The following is a 17,214-nucleotide window of genomic DNA, read 5'->3' on the forward strand; positions in this document are numbered from 1 at the left end:
ACGCAAATGACATCTATGACTACCTACGACATGAAGGACAGATTTGGGGAAGGAAGGGTTGGATGAATGAAGGCAATATACAGTAGAGGTGTGCTGAGGGCATTTTGATGCAGGTTGGTTTCTTGAAAGTACAGTTACTTTTTCACCAGCTACAGGTCAAATAAGTGCTGACTGATAGTGACGATTGACACGGCATCGTCTTCTTTTAAAAGCTACACGTATGCTTGACACTAGATAGCACAGAACAACTGTATGCAACTCAGAGAGACCATAAAAATGCAATGAATATACAGTATACATTAAGAACATGTTAAGAACATCTTGATCTATGCTGTATGAATTTAATGCTAAAAAAATGATATATTTTTTTTTCATTTTTAACAAACCATATTTTTTTTTAAGATTATACTGTTCAGAATTGCTCACTTATTTTAGAGCATTATTTTTTTGTGCATTCTGATGTGACCTTATATTGCTCATATGCAGGGACGTATACTGCACTCTGTATTGTCTGTCTACATACAGCAAGTACTGTGTAGGCAGAACGTACTTACGCCCACATTCAAATGGAAACTTATCTCGAAATGCGATTGGATTTGTATACTATCTGAACTATGCTTAAATTCCGAGACCTTTTCTACACGCAAGTTGTGTGCAGATTGAGTCCGAAGATGAAGCAGGCCCAGAATGGTCTGAAATGTTGAAGATTTTATTAATTTGATGTTTTAAAGTGACACTAGTTCTTTTTATCAGAACCATATCCTCGAAATATCAAATCAATAATAGGTTTTGGTGGCTCTGACATTGCAGATGTGTGAATTCTTCCGTATCTATGTGATATATTGCCTGTAGTAATATGTGATATCCAGTTTGGTTTGTTTCCTCAAAATATTATTACAAAAACACTTTTGTGTTGCTCAAAATATAACTTATATTACAGAGATACGAGTCAATTGCTGATTGGTTGCTACAGTTTTACTGTAAATTTACACTTTTGAACAAATTTAGTATATAACGCTCTATATATATAAATGTGATATTTTTTAACAAAAATAATTTAGCTTGTTTAATGGCTCATTGGACTGTATGAATTTATGCTACATATTTAGTTTCAGAGACAAATATTTCATGCAGTCCTGCTAAGCAGTTGAGTTGGGTAACAATATAATAATAATATATAGCATAGTAGCAGTAATTCTATTGCAATATTGTTTTAGTAAATCTGTTAAATAATCTGTTTAAAACTTAATTTACATTTCTATCCTCACTAATTCTAATTACAGTATGTAATCAATTAATAAATAGAATATTTATAGTTTATTGTAACTATATGCACATAATTATTTAGTTATGCTATAATTTTATTAAATGTATTGTATAGTACTAGACACGCTGTCTGGCAGCTCAGAGCCAATGCAAAAATCAAGTCATTTTGCTGATTGGAAATAGCTGTAATCTCCTCCGCACAGCAAGAAGTGCCCCTAACAGAGTTCACTTTCCACCCCTTTATCTCATTTCACTAATCATACTCCTTAAAATTAAATCTCATTTCTCCTGCTCTGCAAAATTAGTTACAGCGGTTCAATTAAGTACAAGGGGTGGTTAAGATTTGACAAATAGTGAGTGTGTCGCACATTGCATCCAGGGCCGCTGCTGGGAGCTCTTGCACCACCTTGCCCGTAGATGGTCCATACACCTTGAAGCTTCTTTAGCACTCTATGGTGCATGCACAGAAAGTGGCCTCCCTGCTATCAGCTCTGTTATTTACAGAGCAGGGACTTGGAATTAAAAGTGATACAAAGTCTGCATCGAAAAAATATTTTTTTGGCACAGGTGGGCAGGTTGGACGCCCCAGTAAGTACAGCACCTTCCTACTGTGTTTACCAGACTTAACACATTCCTACAGCCATTATTGTACCTCAAAGGTTGTATTTTTGATTTGGACCTCAAATTGTATTTCTGCCTTGAATTCATAATTAAATTGTTTTGGAATGTGAGTGCAGTGCCATTAAAATGTTCCCTTACCTTCATCCCAGGTTGTGGCTTCAGGAGGTAAAATGGTCCCTGCTGGTCTTGAGAATACAACATTATGAGACAGAATTGACAAGCTGCAAAAGAGCAGCATTTTCCAGAAAAACTGCATCCTTTGGTTCTGTAATTATTAAAAATGAAACAAAAAAGATAATTATGACCTCTTTTATACTAACAAAAAGGTTACAATTTATTAAATTAACAGGAATCGCTAAATGTATTCCAACAATTGTTGAGTTGCAAAATGAGATCTCTTATTTGATATTTTTTTTTTTTAACTTAACCATTTTGATTTGATTTGAGATTTGTCTGCAATTTAAACAAATAAACACTAACAACTCAACTACAAGCATTGTTTCATATAGTGGTTTATTTGACACTACAATATTCCTACCATAGGCAAACTGAGGGGGGGGGGTTTCCTAGTGCCTGAAACCCCCCTCCAAGCCTGGGGCACTGTATAATTGAGGTGGCTGGATCCTGCCCCCACTTCACACAGTTCTGCTTGAAAAGGGAGAGCTGCGTGCACCTAACAGTAGCGCACACAGCATTGCCCATCAGTATATAAAAAAGCAGTCCGCTTTTAAATTATTTATCTAAACTGGTTGTTGAAATAAGATCTGTCAAGCTGGGGGAAAGGTTAGAAGTTCAGCAATACACCTCCTGCATTCAGGCTCTAAATATGTATTCAGAAGCTAGTTTGACAATAAAGTCATTGTTTTTTCCTGAAGATTTTCTTTATTCACTTGTTGTTTGTGCATTTATTTATGCATATTTACTGTCACAAGTAACATATTTAACAGAATGATAACAATTATTCACTCACATTACAGTAATCCCAATTATTTTTCTTATTTTGTCTAAAAAAAAACCTTAAAATCTGTTATTAGTTTTGTTTTAAATTTTGGTAAATTATTATTTTTTTTTGTGCCCAAAATTACATTTGTATTTCATTCTGGACTATTGTTATATTATTTGAAATATAATTTTTAGTAACTACTTGTATTGTGTTTTGCTCATATTAAATCATCTTTGCACCAGATTTAAAAAAGTAGTGCCAAATGGCTCTTTTCATTCTGATTGGCCAGGAAATGAATGACAGATAGAGAGTGTATTTGGATAGATATTAGAAGTCCACAACCAATCAAATGCACCAAATGTAATGTTCTTCAAACCTCTATTGGTTATTCGCAGTGAACCCCCCCCCCCCCCCACAGGATGCATTGCAATTTGGGCATAATCTACGGCTCAAACATGCACCCACAAAAATAGTGTATGTCGTGTTGCACGCATGATATTTCCAACTCTGCATCTGTAGCATATGCATCTAGATTATGGTAGGCATGCTTACACCCACATACACAGAACCAGGCCAAGAACAAAGATCTTCAAAGCCTTTTTTTCCTATAATAATTATTTTATGAATTTCCAACCACAAAATATACTAATAACAATGACCCAAAGAAACAAATTCACCTTTATTCACACATTGACCCAAACACAGCCCATTGACCTCACTAACATCCCCTCCACCACCAATATTCTCTGTTATACAACTGCAGTACTGTAGTGGTCTGAAAGCCTATCCTAGGGGATCATATTTTAGCAATTTATTTGAAAGTGTCCTAGTAGCACATGTTAATGTATACAACGGTAGAACTTATACTGATACTTGTAATCACGTGTTTATCCAAGGGGACTATCTATCTATCTATCTATCTATCTATCTATCTATCTATCTATCTATCTATCTATCTAGATATAATGAACTCTTGGGTGATGTTATCCTTCCACTGCTTCCCAGTAGGGGATTAGTATAAGGAAAGATCATACTAAATTGAGAATGTCACCTCAGAATTGAGGAGTTTATGACATCTTTCTAAAGGATCTGCCCTCATCTTATGCAATAAGTGCAGAATGAGCCAAACTTCACAGGCATTTACAGTACACACCTGACCACAGGTGCATCATATATGTACTTACCCTTACTGTCATTTATGTTAATAAGTTTTATATGTAATTTTTTAGATATTGAAAATAAAAAGATTTACCATCATTGTTGCATTTTTATTCTTTTTTAATTCCCAGCTAATAAATGGAAAAACATACAAAATATAAGTGTTAACTCACCTTACACAGTTTTGATTTGGATATTTGTGTCAAAATTCCTGGAAACTTTGTTTCACCTCCTCTCTCCATGAGGATATAGCAATCCTGATGTTCTTTTTATACCATTAGGTTGTCAAGGTATCCAAGTAAGTGTTGCCAATTGATGGCAGAATAGATTATCTAAAAGACACAGAAGTGTTCTTTGTAAGTTGTCCAAAGTAAATATTTAACAAGGTAAACTTCAAATAATGAAGAGACAAGGCTTCAGGTAATCCTGATTCAAATATCTACTCTGCCAATTAAATGAATACTTTAAATGAGTATATTTGTTGCAGTTTTTTTTCATTATTATTATGGTTCAACTCTCATTAAAAAATGAAACATTAACTTAGTGATCTAAATATACCATGACTGTTTTTTCAGTAAAATAGAAATAATTTTTGAGATTCAACAACCTTGTAACAGGAAATAGCTTAAAACGGTATTGTAGGAGAAACAATGGTTGCCTCGATTTTTTTTTGTACTTGCATTAAAATTAATTCAGTATAATACACAAACATTCCAAAATTGTAAAACAATGAAAAATAACATGAACTGATTTTAGCTGTTACTCCATAACAGAGGGGAGAACTTTTTTACATTGCTCTCCATACAATGCTTATTCTAACACAGTACTTCTGTTTAATGTTGTGATGAAATTGTCAAAGATAGTTATGGGATATATTTACCAAGACCCCTCTGATAACAAGGTTTTCTATTGCTGCGTATCATAGTGAAAATTTTTTTTTTTCAGAAAATGTAACAAAAAAATGTCGTCGGGGCTTCTAAACTGCTTTGTCAGGCCAGAGCAGGGTGCCTCCGCGCATGTGTGAGCCAGCATGCCGACTCACACATATGTACTGGAACTTGAAGCTCCAGCTTAGGCTTCCAGTCCCAGATTCCATTAAAAAAAATAAGTTTTGTAAAAAAAAAATAATCTAAGTCTAAAAGAAGTGTAGGAGTGGGAGTGTGCCGCAGCTTGATAGGGTATTACGAGTGGCAAGCAACCCCAGTTGCGTCCCACTCGTAATACCCTACCGAGCTGCGAGCAGTTCCTGCAGCTAGCTAACGCTTGCGGCACCTAATTCCTGACGCACAGTTTTAGCCCTGTTTTGACGTGTGTTGCGTCTGCGCCTCACTGCGACTAGGATGTATTTACATGGTCACGCCTTCACAATTCCGCGTTCCTCCCATTCTCTCGTAGTGAGTCGCAAGCTGTTGCAAGTGTTAATTGCGCCCAAGATGCAGGCGGATTTGGTGCTTCCTGAACACGCATGGTAGTGTTTTTTGGTTAGATGCGCCTAAAACGGACTTTGCGTCTGACTTTAAATGAGGTCCAATGTGTTTAGATTTAATATTGAATAAGGTTGACCCTGAGTGAAACATAGTACAAGTTAATACCCAGTATGTGTGGATTTAATATACAGAGGCATATTTATCAAAAAGATAAAAGTTTTCACAAGATATAGGGCTATATCTGGTGGTGCCTAAATCGTGTGATAATTGCATGTCATAGAGAAGCTTGTTTTTCATGAACAGTTGACAGTACAAGTACCGCCTCTGTCCTCTGATTGCTAATGCCATCTCAGGATGACATTAGCTGGGGTGAAAAGAATGCTTTGTTTTTTAAATAAGGCCTTTTTCTACTTTATTAGCACATTTTATCTATTGCACTTGCCCTTAACACTTTATTTTTGAGTATCTAGCAAATATACTATTCCATTCACTTACATTTTCCATACCGCCACTTCTAAATTCCCACTATGACCCCTGGCCATAAGCATAAAGGAAGGACTGGCCACACAGTATCTTTTTTCTTTAACTAAACTGATGATTGTTGAACTGTCCCAATATGTTTTAAAATAGCCAGTAAGTAGCAGACTCTTATCTCTTACTAATTAAATATATTGTAATACTGGTTACGTTCTGACGATATTCTATGAGTTTGGAAATTTTGTTTTTTACCCTAAGATCCTAGTCATCTGGTTTTCTATAGTGTGGTTGGGTGACAATGTAATATGTATTATATTATTATTATTATTATTATTATTATTATTATTACTATTATTATTATTAGTAGTAGTATTATCTTTCATGTATGTCTTCAACCAATGCCGTACAAATATATACTGAGTAACACCATGCTCATGATATGTGTCCAATGCCGACAGCCTAAAGTCCTATATCTAACATATACAACCCTATACTTGCAATATGCAACCCCATATCCAGCACAACTGTTCCATGCCCAAGAGTCCATAAACATGTTGCCCAATAAGGGCTCTTTATTATAAATGATGCATGTTTATATTTTTTTTATTTTTACTAAATATTAAAGTGATAATTCTCAGAGCCGCAAGCAAACATCTGCGTTAAAATGAGAATGCCGATGGTAATAATGTGCCTCTAATACCAATAGTGTATGGCCCTTGTTGTTCTAAAGTATCTACCCCTATGTTCTTTTAAGCCAGGTTTGGAAAGACAAATCAGATTCTACAGATTGTTCTGGTAAATCGGAGCTAGATATAATTCTACAATACCTTTTCTGATACATATTTTTACCATACCCAAAGGGCTACAGCATAAACATGTTTTTCAATCAGACACCATTTCTTCAGCATTTCTTGCCACAGTGACTTTATTATATAACACTAGTTTGTTCTGGGTCAATATAATATTTGCACTTACTTTGAACAATGTCTAGTTAAAGTTCCTTTTGTTATACTTGAAAATACTTTCTCTGAAGAACATGTAAATTAAACAGTGACAAGGACTGTCTGCTTAACCCGGTATCATTGATGTTGGGTCAGAATGACCTAGGGCCCTTTAAATTACGTGTATCTTTTTACTTAGTTATGCCACGTTGCCAAACCTCTTAGTAGCTGGAGGTAAGACGCCTGCCTACTCTTTTCCCACTACCACTCATTCAGCTGGCATCAGTGCAGAGAACTAGATGGCCACAAACTCAAAAAAGGTTATTATGACCCAACCTCAATGTTGGTGTAACAATTTTGTGCCATTAAATACATTTTACATCTTGTTTTACATATGATGTGAGCCGCAAATTCCAGAAAATGGGCACTGAATAACTTTTATGCCATGCTAAATATGGCTGGAATCAATGTGATCACAATATATCAGTGTAATAATAATAGTGTGTCACAAAAGCAATGTAAATTCATCAAAACCTTGGGTCTTGCTGTCCTAAATGAACACTTGAGCCTCCACAAAGATGTGTTTCGTTTACCAAGAGATATGCGTAAAAGAATGAGAGATTTCAATGGAGAATATTCAGAGGAGCCACCAGCAAAAGTACCAGGAGTTTGAAAAAGATGTCAAGTATGTCCCGCTAAAACACATTGTAAGACCACTCATACATGTCAAGCGAGTTACAAATATATCTGCCCGGAACACCTGATTTCATATTGCAGCGATTGTAGTGATAAGCTGGGTGAAACTGATTAGTTATAAGACTGATTTTGTTTCTGTGCTTTTTTAATTTTCAAAGATCTCATACTTAAGTCAGCGAAAAGTTTCATTTTAGATTAAAAGTTTATTTCTTGTTAAGATATTAACAATAACACAGAAGTTGTCAATTTTGTTGATTTTTTGAAGACTACGTAGAAATAAAAAAAAGTTCCTTCTCTATTCTCTATGACCTTTTTTTTTAATCAAAATACCTCATTCAATAGTTCATTATTCCAAATACACTAATAATCTTCTAAAGTCATTCTTAACATTTAAAATTTAGGCAAAAAATATAACCTTAACGTCCATGTAACAACTTTCTACCACAATGACACCGGGTTAATATAAAGCCTTTGTTAAATGTTGGAAACATACGTGATGATTTTATCTAATAAATTGTTGAATAACACTCAATTAGGCATTGGGCAGAAAAGAAAAAATAGCTTGTGAAAGTCAGTTTGCTTTATATTTCATTAAAAACCAGATTAAATTCCTATACCTCCATCAAGTATATGGAATAACAAATATTCAATGTGTCAGGATCATCTCTATCCTAAATCTTTTTGTCCTTTATGATGAACAAACATGCGTTTTCCTGATAGCCTACTTCAATGCCATGGGACGCAAGATCATTATCTAAACTCTAATTTACACATTTTCAGTAGAGATGTTCACTGACCCCCGTGTTTTGGTTTTGGTTTTGGATCTGGATTAACTTTGTGTTTTGTGTTTGGTTTTGGCAAAACTGCCCTCGTGTGTTTTGGTTTTGGATTTGGATCCCTATTTTTTTCAAAAATCCCTATTTTTTTTTTGCTAAAATCACATAATTTGGTTCTTTTTTTTGTTCCTACATTATTATTGACCTCAATAACATTAATTTCCAGTCATTTCCAGTCACTTTTTGTCAAGTGACAAGAACACTGCTAACCCTCCTGTTTCTGTATGAGCAATGGCACTGAGCAATGGCACTGAAGACTGGAGAGTTACAAGAACACTTCTACCCATGTTTCTGTCTGAGCCATGGCGCTGGATCTCCTGGGGAGGGAGGTACTTATGGGATCCAAAACCAAAGAGATCCGACAACGCAACAATGATGTTTTGCTTCATTTCAGATCCGAGGACACACGAAAGTACCGAGCCGGCTCGCGAAAACCGAGCCCGAGTATCTCTAATTTCAGATAATCAACAGATGATAAATTAATATTAGTTATGATATTTTGGGCATCTGTCTATGGACTTAAGTTCCTCTTATTACTTGTTTTTTCCTGTTCAATATTATAATAATTGACTTTGTTATTTCCTAGCATCCTTATTTATCAATGTAAAGAGTACCAATGAGGAAATTTTATTTTGTATAGTACCAGTTGCTGCTCCTTAATTCAACACACTGGTTTATTCAGACCCTGAAAACTACCAATATTTGTACGAATTGTAAACCGGTTCTCATATCTTCATACACTAAACAAAATCCGATAAGGAGATCAGTTTGTACAATGATTGTCTAAGGCCTAGATAAAAATGTGTAGCTTCACCCAAGATAGGAAACATTACTGCAAATCAAGAGTGTTGCTTGATTATCTAAAGGACTGGCAGCAGCTTCTGTATATCAAACAAGGTGCTGTAAGTCAACAAAATGACACATTTGCACATTATAAAATGGTTGGGTACTGTGCTTAATACTTGTGGCTTTGTGTTGGAGCCAAGCAAAGTCTCTGTTACTAATGCTGCTTGTCATGGTATGTTTACAAGCCAAATCTAGCCCTGACAAAGCACCTAGCGAAACGCGCATCGGCGAGACGCCGCGCTCGCTACTTCTTCTGTATAATATGTGAAAAGAATATGATCCTCTTACTATCTGATCTATTATGATCCTTGCACATACCTATGGGGTTTATGTTAGTGTGAATGGGAGCTGAGAATGAATACATTTTGGAGGGGACTAATATAACTAGCTAATTCCTTGATAGTGGAGAACTTCAGTTGTCATAAATATTCCAGTAGGATTAAGATATATACAGTGCACATGCGCAAGAAATCCTGGAACCAGACCAATTAAGAAATAAGATTATTCCACTAGCTTCAAGATCTTATAATTTTAGATCCATCACTGAATTCTTTTTTCTATAGAACAATAAGGATACTACACTATGACCACATAAACAAATAGTTGTGGAGTATTAGCTAGATGTTAAGATTAGAGATGTATTAAGATGTAGCAATAATAATTAAAGAAACAGCATTACAAGCATTTATATCCTCTCCTAGGACAGGATTTAAGAATTAGACAATCTGTATAGTTCTCCTGATAAAATATAATTGAAAATTACATCTCTCATTATAGCAACAATAATAAATTATATCAGGGGATTCAACTCATTGGAATGTAATATCCATTAATCAATTTTGGATATTAGTTGACGAATACTGAATATTTAGTTGCATTATCTCAGTTTATGCCCTAGCATTAAATACTACACAAGTGGTGTTACTGGAATTTAATAGCAGTGTGAACATTTTCAGAGGATCCACATCCAAATACTTGATATATGGAAGTAGTGGCATGACTAGCAGTTTATAACTGCCTTTTTTTAACAGTTTACATTTATTCATAGTTGCTACATTTCATTTCTTTTTTTTAATATTTTTTTAGTGTACTTGATATTAATAAACAAATAATATTTTAATGCATACTAATAAAGCAGTAATGTAAGTTGAATTTAAATCGTCTAGAAGTGCCTCAAGGTTACACATTTTTCATTTCTCCTTCTTTGTATTCGCAGTGAATTATCGATATGTGTGAGTGCATCCCCCCTAATGTTTATAGTAGTGATCTCAATTTGTGACATTAGAACAAAATATTAAGCTGTTTTTTTTTACCTTACTCAGTGCGGTATATAGTTTTGGTAAGCCAAATCCAATCAATTATTTAATCAACAAATTGTGCAGAATTGATACAATCTCCTAGCATGTTCTGTTTACATCAATGCCCAAATATCATTAGAGTTCCTGGTGCTGGGATTTCTAGGAAAATAGCCAAGATGAGGTAGTGAAATTAACCACTTAAGTGGCCACATGTGCCAAGCTAGCAAACTACCATGTATGAATAAGTCCTATCCATGTTATAGTCTCTTGGTGCTGGCTGCTCCCTGGAGATAACCACTTGGCATGGGTAGCTATCAGAGATACACCATACTGGCCAAACCTCTTAGTCCAGAGAGAATGGGTCAGGAGAGACAAAGCTGAAGTTAATGGGATAGAGAATGTAAAAATATGAGGGACAAAGCCAAAGTCAATAAAGGGGCAAACGAAACAAGACTCTTTGAAGCACAGCAGAGAAATTAATTTTCAACTTTGCTTGTGCAAAGATTTGTAGGAGTGAGGTCAAATGTATACATATGAGGTCTCTTTGTTCTAATTGACTTGACCTTTACCAAGGTGCTGGTTGCAGTAAGTGCAAAAGAATGTGAGTTGTCAGTGTTGACGGTATACTAACACATGTCACCTGTAGCTGGTATTGCGGTGGATCCTCACATATTGCAGCAGTATTGTCTGCTTTGAGAGATGTGTTTGCTCTCAGTGTCAAGGTCAAAGCCCCAGCTAATTAGTTGCAATTTTTCCAAACCGACTGCTGCAGTTGACCGATCACCGGCTTTATCTGCCACTCATATTTAAACCTTTCTAGGCATCATACAACAATCTAAAACTTCACTGCAATGGGTGTGCACGTGTGCATATTCAAGTATTGGTAATAATTGCTCCATATTATAGAATTATTTGTCCAAAATCATTTTTATAAGCATTATTTCTGACTACTGTTACAACTATGGTCAAACAATACAAATAATGAATATTTATAAGTGACAACCATAGGGATCAAAATCTGATTTTTAAAAGAAAACTTTTTTTTACATTTTTAGAATAACATTCCAGGTGCCGCAGATAGAAATAGCAACCTGAGCCCTCAACAGGTTTCCTAAGCATTTCTTGCTTCCTCATTGTTAAAGATACACTGATCCACCTATATAGAATTCAGAAACTGCAACACAGATTAGTGAATTGAAAAAATTCCCTTGGACGTAATATTATAGTATATAATATATAATAACAGTAGTATTTAAACCTAGAACTTGGAGTCCAACACAGTATTTAGGGAAAATTTTAGCTCAGTATTTTGTGTTGCGGTACTTAAAAACTCTATAGGTGCTGCATTAGGACCTGTGGAGGTGACCTATCGAATCTACACCAGAATAATTTTGTGAGTAAATATGACAATGAAGGGTCATGCAGAGTTGAATGTAAGTCTGCTGTGTAAATGCAAAATGTACTTTCACTTACTGCTCATGTGCAGTAGAAAGAATTAGGAGTGAGCAGACTGAGGAGTCTATGCATCAAGCTAGTTTTCTAATTAAAAGATGCGGAAACAGTCATTTCCGCATATTTTAAGTATGTTTACTATATATTACATTTTCAGTTACTATGCATTACAGGCCCAACAGAGGAGATTTCACAGAAATCTCCTCCATTCAGGCTAACACCGTGCAGCATCACAGTCCCCATAGATTACTATGGGGACTGCGATGTTCTGCAATACATCAAGCTTTGATAAGCTTTGCATTGTATAGACAGGTAACACCATCTCAGGATGTCATTTTCTGTGGGATTCTGCTGAGACCCCTCCGGGATGTTCCTGAATTTCAATGATTGCATCACCATGCCCCCTCCTGCACTTGTCATATGACCTCGGATCTCCCGGAGGAGCTTTAAAGAGTAGGCATGTGATAAAGTGTGACCCACCAACTCCGTCAGTCATACCCTGATACTAAAACTAGCTTTTGTGGTGGGACAACATCCTATTCTTTCCCACATAATTACTTAACCAGCCCAGGCTATGCACACTTATATCACTTGTTTTGAAGTGGGAACGCCATTTAAAAAAAAAATATTAATATTTATTTTAAGCAATATGAAGGTCTGTGCTGATGAGTACCATCCTCAGAAGGAATCTTGAGCCAGGGGATAGCATCCACAAAAGATAAACCTCGTATATCTGCAGCTGCTTAAACTTCTGATTGTACTGCAATTACGTGAATGCACTCTTACTGTAGTTGTCATACACTTGTCTGCTCATTCCCTACTCTGTTCCTCCTCTCTAAGCATAAGGAGTTGTATGTGTAAAGTGTTGTCGTATCTGCAAATAGAAGTACGAGTATGGTTTTTTGTGTGCACACACAATGCGGAACGTGCATTTTTTTCACAAAAAAAAAATGTACATCCAGCCTCTATAAATTTTGTGTGCTGCTGACATCTTCTGCTCATTTACATTATTGCAGCAATTTACCTGATTTACACAGTTGATACATGCCATAGTTTGGTTTTGGAAGGCTCTAATCTAATTAATACTTGCCAGCTTTTAAAACCTGCCCTCCAGTAGATCCCGGAGGACAGGTTGTGTGATAAGTGTAAGGATGGGGGTGTGGTGACGCATCTCCCTGCCCCCTTCTCGGAAAAAAAGCCAAAATGCATGACATTTAAAAGCAGGGCGGGGCTTAAAGACGTGATTGCATCATTAAGCCCTGCCTCCACAAGTGTCCTGAGGATTGCCTACTCTTCCTTTAGGACTCTCTGAAATTTGGGAGCCTACCGGAAATTCTGGGAGAATAGGCAATTATGCTCTAATTCAGAGCTTTCTTGTATGTGGTTGGCTTAGTCGTCAACTGACTTTAATTTCAGTTTATAATGAGTTGTTCATGTAACGTTTTGTCTTAGAAAAAGTCTCTACTTTACAGTATTGACCAAGACCTCAAAAAATTGTTGTTTTTGCTTGCTAGATGCAATTCTTATCAAGTATTCTTGTTATCCAGTCTTTCTAAGGTCCCTCCAGGCAGCATTGTGTGTGTCATGCTTAAATACATTTATTTACTCACCAGTAAAGTGCACCAGGAAACAATTTAAAATGGTGGCAATTATGGATTACTGTAGCCTAGAGGCACCTAAAATAAGGATCATACCCCCAGATGCTCTAAAGTCTGTTAAGTAAGGGCCTTTAAGGACACATTTCTTAATTAAGAGGTTTTATTTAAAAAAAAAATAGATACGTATCTATGCTTTGTGTAAGTCAACTACCTGAAGTAACTTCTCTTAATTAAACTTATGAGTGTTACTTAATGCGTTAAGTAAGGCACAGTTGCTATTTAACAAGTTCTACACATGCACAAAAACTTAAATAATCAGTTCTACTGCATATGTAAGTAATGGTAGTGTGCTAACAAATGTCCAGAACTGATTTCCTCTCCCTTCTCCCCAAGCATTATGTGATGTCCCAGTGCAGCAAAAAGCGTATTAGCTGTTTGCTGTACCTGCCAACATTACATGCCTTTTAGTACCCCAGATTGCCAAATATGCTGAAAAGGAAAACGCTACTTAGACTAGATTAAGGGAGAACCCTCACTGTGCCTGATACTTGTCATGCTAATTTTCCCTGCTGCAAGCTGTACTAAAAATGAGTGCACTGCATGCTATCTACATCACTGGAAGAGTTCCCCAGAACTCCATTGAAGCAGTGCTATGGATGGACTTATTCCTCCAGTGCAATAATCTGGCTAACAATGGACGCAGAGTATGGAACCAAGTGGAAGAGAGGGAGATAAGTTACTGAAGTAGATGAGCTATTAATGAACCATGTAGTGGAGTAGAGTGGAAGTCCATATCTTTATTATTGTCTAATTGTACTTCAATCACTTTCTTATTGGCTCCTTATTGTTTGAACAAAAATATAAATATACCTTAATTACATATTTATAGTTAGTAATGACACGTTTTTTGGCCGATAGAGACACCATTAAGTTGAACACTATTATATTTTATTCTTTCTGTTGTTGGGGCAAAACATGTAGAAAAGGAAATGAACACTATTAATAGGAAACATGTGGCCATTAATAACATCCCATTATTGCTGTTAATTAGGACAACATGGCTCAAGTCAAACACTTTAAATACTGAAAAATCCTTTATTGTTGGAATTATCAGGCAGTCATTGATTTTTCACTGTGCAGACTTTCACACTTCTGCATTGGAAAAAAGTGCTGCATTCTTGACCTGGGGAACAGTATCACGCTTGTACATGGGTGTGTCCTTCATAGTTCTTCATGTATGACATTAGTCCATCTTAATATGGTAACAATGCAATTATCTTTAGTCCTGAAAAAAAAGATGGAATCAGTCATAATAGAATAGAGGTAATTTATGATATGTTTGTAAGTGTATAGGGCAATAGCTAGTTCTCTGAGTGCTTATTAGATTGCATAATGTCCTCACACACAGGTGTTATTTTAAGTAAGTGTTTAAAGAGTGTTGTCAAAACATGTTGAATGTGCTTTGGTTCTGATTGTACAAAAATAAATGTAAGCAAATGGACCTGCACATACTTTCTGACAAGCATTCCCTATATGTCAATTTTGATCTTCCCTTGTCAGATTCCCAATATAAAACCACAGAGAGAGTGAAGTGAGCAAAATGGTTTTATTGGGCATCCTGTCAGTATGATCTGGCAAAGGCTGATGTCACAAACAGGCTTTTATAGGCCAAGGACAGGTGTTAAGCATTCTGGAGTAATGAGCCTAGCTCTGGCAGGTCAGAGAGCAATCTGTAGTACCACTGGTGGAACAGTGGTACTACAGGCAGGATACATGTATCTCTGTATCCCTGAAGCTTTCAGAAGCATTAGTGCTTGGTACAATATCATGGAGCTCTATGGGAATGCTCATTAAGTACATACTGCAGGGAGACTGTGAGACGCATTATTAAATATGTTTCAATTTTTCTCTGATAATAGCGAGAGCAAAATTCAGGTATTTATCCATGTTTTAACAAGGTTGTTTTCCATTGCCTTTGTCTATGACCATGTAGACAAAATATAAGATAGCTGGGGTATGTGAGATAGCATGTGTACTTGTGATTGTATAAATGTAATCTATAAACTATGTATGTTGTAAATAGGAAAAAAAGTGAATCCTAACACACTGTCAGTGTAACACACCCAGGGCCAGACTGGCCATCTGGCACTTTTGACAAGTGTCAGAAGGGCCGATTGCTAAATGAGCTGATCCAACTGGCTTCCCGTCCTAGCATCAGGATCTCCCAGAAGCATTTTTTTCCCTGTTTACCACAAAAACTTCTCCAAACCGGCTCTACTTGCAGCTCACAGCAACATCTATCGAGAAGAAAAGCCCTTCCACTTTGATCAGTGTGACAAGAAGCTCAACGACCAGTCACTGCTCGCTGCCCACAAGAGAACCCACACCGGGTAGAAGCCTCAGAAATGCAACCATTACAACAAATGGTTCCCTAACCGAAGCAACCTGGAAGCTCACAGAGAATGCCAGCCGAAAGCTACACTGTACAAGTGCTGACACGGCGAGAAGAGCTTCAACCACAAGTCCTTGCTCATCACTCACAAGGGAGTGCACACAAACACTAAGCCTTCAAAGTGCACTCAGTCCTGAATACACAATTGGTGGCTCACCAGTCTACCCATGGTCCCGATAAGCCCTTTCTATGCAGCCAGTGTGAGAGGAACTTCAACAAAGAGGAGACATTAGAGGCTCATACCCGAGTTCACAATTTGCAGAATGTGGAAAAGCCAAAGACATAATTAATTATTTTTGAGGATAGATTTTACACTTACCATTTACGTTTTAAATTTTCAAGCTATTCCCTTACTACTTCAAACCTTTTTTTAGACAACCTTGATTTGGCATTATCCAACAGTTTTTGTATTGTGGCCAGATTGTCATTCTTACAGTTACCAAAAGGAATGTTATGCGCATATAAACTTACATTGTGAATATATTAAAAGTGTATGTATCATTCCCCAGCCACCATAAAGTGCTTGGCAGAGGATCGTACAGATCCGTTTCTCCCCTCTGTGCCCGCCCCTCTCTCCACATGACAACAGTTGTGTCTCCTCCATGAAATGGAGCTGCGCATGCCCTGCCGCGGAATTTAAGACTGTCTATGTGAAGGGCCTGAGCTGAGTCCACTCGCACATAACAGAGCTGTCTTTATGTCTTTAATGGTAATGTGTGTGTGTGGTATAATTTGAAATTCAGGCATTACTGTGGCATAATATTAATTGGGATACTATTATATGGCATAATAGGAACTTAGGACATGACTGTGTGGCATATTATATAACCTAGGTGATGCTAGACACTCCCCCCAGTGGTGAGCTGAGGCACATAGTATCCTTCTCTAGGTTTCCCTGGGTGCGTACACTAATAAAATGTACTGCACACACCTATGTGTAACATATGTCTGCCTGGGGGGGGTGGAGTGATGTGGCTGGAGAGGGCTTGATAAATGTAATGTTTTATTATAATATATGCATCAATGACCCATGTTGACAATGCTTCCAACACAATCTGGCCATGCCATTTTTTGGCGCACAGTTTCTATCCTGCTCCTCTTTGGAAGGGGACACTGAAGGTTCACTGTACCAATCTCTCTTGGCAGCCCTGTACATACCATTGTCTGAAAATGGAGTGCATCATCATCATCATCATTATTATC

This window comes from Mixophyes fleayi, chromosome 6 (genome assembly GCF_038048845.1).
Source record: "Mixophyes fleayi isolate aMixFle1 chromosome 6, aMixFle1.hap1, whole genome shotgun sequence".
NCBI classification, from domain to species: domain Eukaryota; kingdom Metazoa; phylum Chordata; class Amphibia; order Anura; family Limnodynastidae; genus Mixophyes; species Mixophyes fleayi.